We start from the raw sequence: 10,958 nt of genomic DNA, 5'->3' as shown, positions 1-10,958 counted from the left end.
AACAAAAAGATGAACTCTTAGATTAACCGAGATCCAGAAGCTCAGTGATATTTTAGCTCCTTGATCAAACCCAGAAATAAAAGACACCAAGAACAAGGCATGTAACATCATTGCTACATGCATAGCAGAATTCGCTGTAATACATAAGCAACTATTTTGCCACAATGCTGATTCTTCCAGATGATTTTGAGGATCTTATCGCTGTATCTTGGAAATGTAGATGGCATGGATTGTGAGGATAGGGCCCAAAATCGGGGAGGATAGTTATTCGTAAATTGATTATATCAGGGAATGATAGAGAAGACAGACTACATTTTGCAGTTAGGTATCAGCTTGGAAGCAATGATCCTAAATATTTACATAACTACACACACACACTTGCTTTAAATCAAGTCCAGTACATTCCTCTAGTAAAAGACACGCTCCTAGCTAGACATGCCTTAGTGCACCTCCCTGTGCTTATCAACCTCATGTACATAAATCATTTTATAGAGTAGCTAAATTATTAAAATTTAACTGATTGTCAGAGAAATACCTGTTTGTCCTGCTATTCCATTTTCATAAAAACATTGAACAGAAGTTTTCAGTGCTGATGATCTTTGTGTTCAGTAGCAGTGATGCGAAGTACTGGTCTCCCTCCTTCCTGACCTTTACCAAGCCGGTCCTCTTAACGTTACACAAACATTCCTTCCTCTCCTCCTGTAGGATGCTTATTCAGAATTTTCATGTTTTAGACAAATTATTTTGAACTGTTGCAAACAAAAAAAAAAATCTTACACTGGAAGTACTGTGATAGAGTTGGGATTTCATTTCATTTAGGTTTTTTTATTTCAATTGATATGAACTTTTGCAATAATTGTATTTTTTGATCTTTAAATTTACTCCAACCCAAGTGAGCAAAAATAAGTATGTCCATCTTACGTATTTCTTTATTAAGAAAGCCTTGATTATGCCAATGAAAACAAATAGTGTGGGAAAGTTTTGGTGTGTGTATTTTTTTTAAGTACATTACAAGCACAAACAGTAATTACATCCAGACAACCAATTAACTGGTTTAAATCTTTAAAAAAAAGGTAACTCAAAATAAAACAAACTGTCACCCAGTTTTCTTAATGCTGTTTGGTCAGACAAGCTGTGATAACTAGCTATGAAGTCCATTAACGATAGCTTTTGGGGGACCAATTTCTCTTAAGACTTTTACTTCATTTTTACGAATGGTTTTATTTGAAGTTTTCATCTGCCAGCTGAGTTTATAATGATGGATGGGGAAATCCAATGTACATTAGCATATAATTCCATGATTTGTGATACTTTGCAAAGTGTTGAGATAATATTTCTGTAATATTATACGAATTAAAAGAAGGCCTCTCTTGGTTCAGACATTAGGGGCCTATGTGCTTCTGGGGAAATTCCAGTATTTTATCTCAGTTGTATCCTAGATGACCACAGACCTATTACATTTTATACAGATTCAGAACACGTCCCTCCTATTTATGCCTGTATGGAATAGTTTTAGCACAGAATTTATATTGTTTTAAACAAAACAATTCCTTTAATTTACAAGAACAAGGTGAATTTTGATATCACCCCACCAAAAATTGGAGAAGTCAAACAATAATTGGATTTGTCCTTACTAAGATCTGAATGAAACAGATGTTCTTACTCCTCTAAAACACCTGGATTCTTCAGTATCAGTGACAAAGAAAGCATGAGGAAACTCCAGAGATGCCCTAATTCAGACACTCCCTTCTCAGTACTATTTTTAGGAAAGTTCTGTACCACATTCATAGCTATTTTCTTTTCTAAAACTGGGTCTCATTTTAAATCAATTCTTACCTAGTAAGAGTGAAACTGTTATACTATATCTCCATTTACTAAAGACATATGAGATTACATTAACAGAGTTATTCATGGGAGTCATAAAGAAAAGATAACTAAACCAGAAGAAATCCTATGACTTCTATTCTGTCCTCCAGCAAGGGGAAGCACAATCTATTTTTGTAAGACTAGTGTTGAATAGAAATACAACTAAAATACAGTGGAATGTTGTTTTTTTTTTTAATCCAGTCTAATACAATACATATATTGACATATTTAACTCTATGTGTACAGCTAGAAAACCTAAAGTTTAACAATAGCAATTGTTTCTTTGATTTAAAAAGAAAAACTTTAATCCAGCCTTAGTGCAAGAAAAGGAAATATATATACTACTACTTTCTGTCAGCTATAACCCTGTCAAATTTAATGGGAACTTTGCCAGAGTAACAGTTGCAAGCTGAGTTTCCTCAATCTTACATTTGTCCCAGATGACCTCTTAAATCCCACCTGTAAGCTCAGAAGCAAAGTGAAACAAATTTCATGGCTTAGCATGAAATGCCAACTACTGGGTGAATTTTCAGGCTAAGACATTGAGCAAAACGGATATGGCTTTTTATTAGAATTAATACATTCCAAGTGGGTGGAAATCAGTAACTAGGAGCCTCCTCTTGTAGCTCTCATTTATGCAGAACTCCCTACTGACTCGAACAAAGACAGCTGAATCAGGCCCTACATTCCTTCAAACATTGTGTCAGCAAGGGATTGGGTGTCTCTGCCTCTGTTTTCCATCCCAGTGTTCCTCTAGCTATGAGATGTCTCGGTTGATAGGGAGTTGCCCCATGATGCAGTTGAAATAATAAAATAGGTAATAAGAGACCAGGGATTAGACTCTGAACCCACCACATTCCATTTGCAAGGCCTTTCCTTTGAGAAATAACACTATGAGAGCATTGCATACAGCTCTCATAGAATCAATGATGAATTTAGGTGGGAAGAGACTTGTGGAGGTCATTTGGTCAGTCCCCTGCTCAGAGCAGGACCAACTTAAGAGTAGGCTGCTCAGGCCCTATCCAGCTGAGTTCTGAATATCTCCAAGGATGGACACCACTTTTCTGGAGTAACTACTCCATTGTTTTACAGCCTTCATTGTGATTAATTTTTCTTAATACTCAGTAGGAATTTCCCTTGTTAGAATTTGTGCCTGTGCCTCTCATCCTACCACTGCTCACCACCCAGAAGAGTCAGGCTCTATCTCCTCTATATCCTGAAGACAGCAGTAAGATCCTCCTTAACCTTTGCTTCTTAAGTCTGAGTGAGCCCTTTCCTCAGCCCTTTCCTTGCTTTAGCCCCTAACCATCCTGGTGGCCCTCTGCCAGGCTCACTCCAGGTGTCAATGTTTTTTTGTTTTAAGGGTGGGGTGTTTTTTTTTGTTTTGGGGTTTTTTTTTGTACCAGTGTGCCCAGAGCTGGATACAGTACTGCAGATGCAGTTTCTCAAGTACCAAAGGAGGGGGAAGAATGACTTCCCTCCACTGCCTGGTTACACTCCCACTAATACAGCCCCATATGCAGTTGGCCACCTTCACTGCAAGGGCACACTGCTGACTCACGTATGATAGCGATGGGTCTCCAGCCAGTGAACAGTTCAGTACAGCTCTGATCTGCGCTTTCCTTTATTCAGTAATTTTCCAAAGGCTGACTTCATTTCCTGAGGTTTTCTAGATACCAGTAAATTAAGTGAGACTATCTCATCTAGAGTCTGTGATTTCTTACTGGGTATAAAATTATTTGGGGATTCACCCCACTTCCCACCCCTGTCTGTTGAAAGTATCAAAATTTACTTACTGAGAATCACTGGGGGGTTGTCTTATCAGGTTCATAAGTTTCAGCAGCCAGTTTTCATTGCCTCAAAATGCCCACCAGATGCAAGGTCTTTTATACACCACACTGAATAGAACATGATCCATTTAATAATGCATACATCTTTAATATATTGCATCTTGCACTTCCAGTATTGTTACTTGGGTATATTCAGCCCACAGAAGTCAACAGGAAACTTCCTATTAAGATTTTTTTGTTTCATTATTAGCCCCTTCTCATTTATGTATTGGATCAACTCACAGCAAGCTGATTGTGTCCTAAAACAAATAGCTATAAAGCATATAAATAATGCAAATAATCAGGTTACCTTTCTTTATAAGGAAACAGGAAATAATAACTACAGTTAATTAAAAAATATATTAATTTTACAAGTAACCAAATGAAGTTAAGGAAGCTATTTGAGTAGGAAGTTGCAATAGATTCCAAATACTGTGGCTCAAAGGGGGAATGAGAAGGGGCAGGAAGAAAGCTCTGTATGTTTTCTGGTTTTGTCTGTTTGCTTGTTTTTAAACCCTTTTCTCTTCCCTACAAGGAGAATTAAGATATAGGGATAATTTGAAGTTTATTACTTAGAACACTTGAAATGTAAGTAACTTTTACCAGTGTATCTAGTACAAATTATTCAGATTTCAGTTTAAATGGGGGAAGCAATTCTAACATTAAAAAAAAAATCTTTAAAGCTTTTTTTTTAAAAAAAATACTGTATCTAAAACATCCCTAATGGTTTACAAGTTATCAACACCAGATCCACCCAAAATTGCTATTACTGTGATGAATGGGGTGGAGTTCAGAAGAGATTGATCTGCTACACTTCTTTTTTTTAAAGGGACAGGTTTTGACACTTCACAAATTTTAAATAAAAATGTTGAAAACTGTTTTTAGCTTTGTGAACTCCTTTCAATACCAAAAAACCCCCATATAACTTCAGATGAATAAGAACAGAGGTCGAACAGGCACACAGTCAGCAGAGGAAATGTCATCTGACACCCATAGGGGAGAGCCAAGGAAAAATACTCATGGGCAGGAGATGCTTGGGAAAAAGGACATCTATATTCATCTATTTAGATATATGGATATATAGTAAGGCTGACTTTTCCCACTCCTGTTCATCAGTAAAAGGAAGGAAGTCTAATTTTATGGATGAAACAGTGGGTGATGTAAATAAGGAGATTCATGCTGCCTTTTCAAGATAACAAAATCTTTCAGAGGCTCCAGTCTGGACGCATTTTATGATAAACTATTGGGAAAACAGAGTTTCTCTGCACTACAATGATCTGGAGAAACTTCCTTTGGCACTACGAGCCTAGTCCAAAGCCTGAGATAATTTTTTTCCCCTCCACTTATTTCAGTGGACTTCAGAACATGCCCTGACTTCAGTGTGGTGAACGCTATTCCATCAATTAAGCTAAGCTAGAGCAGTGAAGTTTCTGAAAACACCACATTACATGGATTCTGATGCATTACGAAGAACTGGAAACAATTCCTTCTATACAATCAGCTATAAAGTCTTTCCTTCTTTTCAAAATATGCAATCTTCTGCATTCTTTGGTCTGTACACAAGGCTCTTACCTACCTGTCTGAGTTTTTGTCACAAACAGTAAAACAGCAACAAGCCTGTGCAGTCTTGCTGACTAAATATTCAGAGTCCTGCACAGTGAAAATACAAAGAGAAATCTTGGCAGTGTTGTCTAAACCAATAAATTAATGCGTTTTTAATTTACTCCAACTTGTAAAAAATAAGTCTTTAGAATTCACATATGTATCATGCTCTAATACACATGTTCAACAGTGACAAATTCAGAGCTAAATGTGTTATAAAAACAACTGCACCATTTTATCAGTTCAGTGGATCACTGATATGCATGCGCTGACAATGGTCATTCCCCATGGAACCCTGGAAATAGTTGCTTTTTCTAGGGCATCTCAGCATTCAAAATCTTATTAGCCTTTTCTATGGGTTTTTTTGGTTTGGTTTCCGCCTCTCCCCCTCCCCTCCAGTGGTATCATAAATGGCATTTTAAGGGTAAGTTGACTTAAGCAACCCTGGCAGCTACTTACCCTGCTTTGACAGGTTTGTTTCACAAGCTGTCCTTCCTCTTCCAGCAGTCAAAAACTGTATAATACCATTTGCAAGAAAAAAGAAAGGAAAAATAAAAATTCAATATTTTTAAGAAAGTATTATCAGTTATGCCACTGGCTAAACCTCATAATATGGGAAAGGTTAGCCCTGTGCTTAATCAAATTCCATCCTGGAGAAGAGAGCTCTTCTAATACATTTGGAACTAAATTCTGTGTTCTGTTAACCATGATTGAAGGACCAGAGTAAAAGAAAATCTGAGGAACTTCTTCCATTCCTGCAGAATACAGGTGGGATTTAGCCCAGGAAGATGCTGGGAAGTACAACAGTGTGTTAATCTGCAAATCCCAGCTATAAACCTATCTGAGTCTGCACTGTTCAACCCTACTCCTGAGCTATCAGCAGACAGCCTTGTTTCAAGAAAACGCTGTCTGACAGCTGCCAGGTGTAGAAGTTGCTGTTCTTCAGATGATCAGCAAAATATGTTCCACGGTTGCCAGCACTTCTGCAAGAAAGCATTCAGCAGACAGTGTGGTGATTTAATTTATAAGGTTGTTCATATTCCAGAAGCTCTCAGAAACCCCAAGTGAGACTGTGGCCCTATTGCACTATACTAACAGCACAGAAAGAAAGCTCCAGACAATTACCCATTGCCATTTGACACCAGGTCTAGCAAACTGTAGCAGTGGTAAAAAGACACTCTGACAGCAAGGCAGAAATCCATCTCTAGGTTGACTCCAGAACTTCACTTACCATAACTAGATCTTACAGCTTTTGGATGTGACCACCTGCACAGTCATTTTTAAGACCTGTTTTCCTTGTCAACAGTCTCATTCTTCCGAAACTACAAAAAGGGATGAGAATAATTATAAGGGGGTGGAGAGTCCCATTATTAGGGATTTTTGCAAATATTTCTTATCAGTCATATCATTGCTTCTGGTAGTAACAACAGTGAGCTTCCTAATAGATATGAAGAGCTGACCTCGAGCAATGTTTTAAAGTACCACATCACATACAGCAGTCCACAGGAACTGCTTGACATGATCGTAGATTTCTTCTTCTTTCACTGCTGCTGCTGTGAGCTGAAGTAATGGCAGTAGATTTTTCCCCACGATTGTTTCCTCCCCATCCTCCCTACTCTCCCTATCTAAATTTAAGAACAGCTTAATATATACTTCAAGGGTAGAAAGTATGCTGATCTAAAAGGCAGAAGCTGTAGGAATAAGCCATAAGCTGTTGGGGGCTGGACAACAGCTTATGGTCCAGCCTCAACGATTCTGTGAACCTGGTAGGAACTCATTCACTAAATCTAAGTGGGCCCAAAAAAGTAAAAGGAACCTGCTTTGCCTCACACGTACCCAACAGGTGTGTTCTTAGCCCAGATGAAACCCTACTGAACTATTACAGAGATTTGTGAAGGTGACTTAGCACTGGAACAGGTTGTGCTATAGAGGTTGTGGAGTGTCCATCCCTGGAGATTTTAAAAACCTTGGGCAACCAGCTGTAGGTGGCCCTGCTTGAGCGGGGGGGGGACGGGGGGACGGGGGTGTTGGACCAGATGACCTCCAGAGCTCCTTGCCAACCTCAACCACTCTGTGATTCTGTGCTCTGACAAGTAGGGTTACAGGGATCATGAGCTTCATATTGGGATCTATTCAATCTGTTCCTCTCTGATACTTCTACTGCAGCACAGTGTTTCAATAGATTTTCTCTGTTTTGGAGACACAGAATAATTGAGTCTGAATCCATACTGGCTGGGTTCCCTGTTCTCCTAAGCACGAGAACTCAGAAGTCCTACTTTGACTCACATGTTAAGTTGCAGAGCTGTTAAATAACCACATCTGCTTCTTGGAGGAAGGTACTGGAGCACACGCATGCCTGAAGTTGCAAGGTTATGGGACCACTACACGGATTTGATGCAGAGAGCTAACAAACTGAACCTGCAGAGAACAACAACAGCAATACCACCAACAGAGGCAGGGAAACTTGTTTCAACCATCAAGCCCCAATGCCCACATCACAGTGCTGGAGTGCCAGAGCTGGGACAGGCTCACCTGCAGAATTGCCAGGTGTCCGGCAGGATGCCCCAAGCTGCACCGGATCCTTCCCTACCCACGCCCACGCAATCCCAAAGGCAGGACCTGCCAGCTCATTTGAGTAAAGAAACTTCTGCACCAGCTGCCTCCTTGTGTGCTTTTTACAGCTGTACAGATAATTTTATTTCAACATTACGTATCTTACCTGCTTCCTACACGTGTACATGTGAATGATGTTGATTTAGTTTGACTGTTGACACTGCTGTTCAAGAGAAGAGTTAAGAACAAGTTAAATTCCCTGGCTGATGAATTGGTCACAACTTCCCACAGGGACTGCTCAGACATCCGCAGTGATAAATAGAGTCAAAGCCTCTACTGGCTCAGCTCATGTTTATTAGAACTATCTGCTAATGACCTAAAGGGAACAATCTTGAGAAACGTAGGAAATAGTTTCCCCAGCTATTGGTTATTATAATATGCATCGCTGACACAGGCAAATAATCTCTTGTAAGAGCACTGCAGGAAGACAGGAGTTACGTTTTATGAAGGATTTTACTTTTCACATTTGGTTTCCTTCCAGCTTGGAAAGAAACTGAGATACTTAAGTTTTCCACAAAAGAAAAATCATGCAGAAAAAAGGCTGGGTTTGGATCTCCTAAACTGTTTCATTTCAATTTTGACTTTTTAGAGTTGCAAAAGTTTACAAATGAAGACTCATTTTAAAACAAAAGGTTCCACTCAAATAGCGTTAAAATGTTTTGATTCTTGGAATGTTTCCATTTTTCTTTCATAACTAAATATGAAGACAAACACAATTTTGTGAAGTATTTTAAGAGAACTGTATTTTCAAATGGAAAATTGTCAACATTTTCTTTATTGACTCTATACCCCTCTTATTCCCCTTACTTTTCTTCCAAATATTAGTCCAAGGCATTCTAGAAGAAAATGGAAAGGTTACAAGTAGATAGCTTGAAAAGAGCAGCTAGCTTCTGAAAAGTGAATCCTCTATCTACATTTTTCTTAATATACTCCCTCTGAGCAGAAAAAGGAAGAGACAAGCATCTTATGAGGTACCCTATCTTCTCCAAGGACACTGTATTAGCAAGTCATTTCAAAACCTTTAAAATACAGACTCCAGGAAGCAAAGAAAAATTTAGCCAAGAACTTACCCATTAACTATTGCTAAATTAAGCCTGTGCTGCACACCTGTATAGCATTGATTACAACATCAGTAACTTGAGCAAAGAACCAGAGGATTACTGGAAAAGTAGAAGTTTCCATTCTGATCCTGTAGGTTCTCATCTGTTTTCCAGCTAGTGGAAGCCACATCCTACACAAAATGGCCAACTGGCAAGCTTAAAGGAGGAACCCAGTCATTCAACAGCCTCCATATGTCCCACAACTTGCACAGGCCCAAACAGCGTTAGACACGCACCAAAAAACTGGCATGTCCCACAGAACAAACATATAGCAGCACTACAGATGTGACTGGGTTCTGCTGATGTTTCTACAGCCTTGGCTGCAGTTTGAGTCACTGTAACATTGACACTAACACCCCTTGTGAACAGGTTTGAGGGCACCAAAAATAAATGTTTAGTACACAGCTTTAAGATTTTTCTATACGTACTGACTTTAAAGCTGTGGGTGCAGTTTGGCCTTTAATTAAAAGTCAACATATAAAGAAAGTTTCGTTTAGAGAGTTACATTGGCAAGAATCCCAGTCACTGAACTGGTTTCTCTACAGAAAGAGAAGATGAGCAAAGGAAGGCAAAGTTACCAGTCGACTTTTGGTTTTTACAGAATATTAACACCATCCTTAAATCTATTGTGATGAAAAGTGTTATATAAAAGTACATATGGTATAAGACCACTAGAGGGGAGTAAAGCAACTTAAAAGTGAATGTTTCCTCTACTTGGTTTTGCTGTACAAATTGCGTTTGCACATGTTAATTAACAGCTATAGTAAAACCAGAGTATTAAAGAATTGCATTTGCTTAACATTCTAAGCAAAGTTGATTAGATAATTACAGTATTTCTGTACCATTGTCCCCTCTCACTAGGCTGCAGGCTGACAGGGAACATTCGTCATCTGGATGAAGCCAGAACACCAGGGATGGCATTCAGCCACAACATTTGGCAATAGACATGAATTTCTTTACTTGTATTCAGATTTACAAAGAAGCAATGCTACATGATGGAAACAGACTCATTTTATCAAGTGTGAAAAAGGCACCAGGCTTAAAAGCTTGCTTCGTAGGTAAGCGTGTACAAGAGGCAGGAAAACAAGAACCTTGGTTCTCACATAGATCACTGCCCAAGTCTACTCAACAGTGAAATATTTACCCAAGCAACAAGAACAGAGAGAGAAGCATGATTAATTTGGAAGTGTGAAGTACTCTGCATCAGAATGCTGGGTGAAATCTCACTACAGCTGCAAGTAATGTGCTCCTGTATCACTGCCAGGTTACCATCGTCTCCATTGTAACCCATCGACACTGTGGGAGACAAGACTGTGCACTGAATCTGCACAAAAGAGCAAACGTTTAAAATAAATTTCAATGGGAAATCTTAGCAACTCCCACAGAACAAAGGGAAACATGAGAACACAGTTCCAACAGCAGAAGAATGGCTTTGACAGCAAATTTTAAGGATGAATGACTGAGATATATATATGCGACTGTGTATCTCAATACTTCTGGGAAGTATACCCAGCTTGAGATTTTATGGGAAAAGGGACACTATACAGTAGTAAGTAGATCTCCAAACTTCAGTGGAAAGTACCAACTACGAAGTAAGATAAGAGGTAAGGGGGTAACAAGATATGAAACTCCAAAGGTGTTAAGGAAAGCCTGGGGATGCAAGCAAGCCAGAGCTCTCCTTAGTTGCATATCCACAGGTTACACTTACAGAAGTTGGATTTAATCACAGCAGTCTTGAAAGGCTTTCACAGTCACAGATAGGGTGTTTTGCACTAATAAGATTGTAGTAATTCTGCAGAAGAACAGACAGCCAGTTGAACCAGTCTGAAAACTATCAAGCATGGTAGGACCAAGACTGTTGGGTCTAATATTTTTCTATTGACCATTTGCTGTCCTTTGGACTATTTCCACACTTGCATGCACAACAGACCTATGCATCTTAAAAGCT

This window comes from Ciconia boyciana, chromosome 8, assembly GCF_034638445.1.
Source record: "Ciconia boyciana chromosome 8, ASM3463844v1, whole genome shotgun sequence".
In the NCBI taxonomy this organism is placed as follows: domain Eukaryota; kingdom Metazoa; phylum Chordata; class Aves; order Ciconiiformes; family Ciconiidae; genus Ciconia; species Ciconia boyciana.
The sequence above is the reverse complement of the archived record's forward strand: the minus strand, read 5'-3'. Positions refer to the sequence as shown.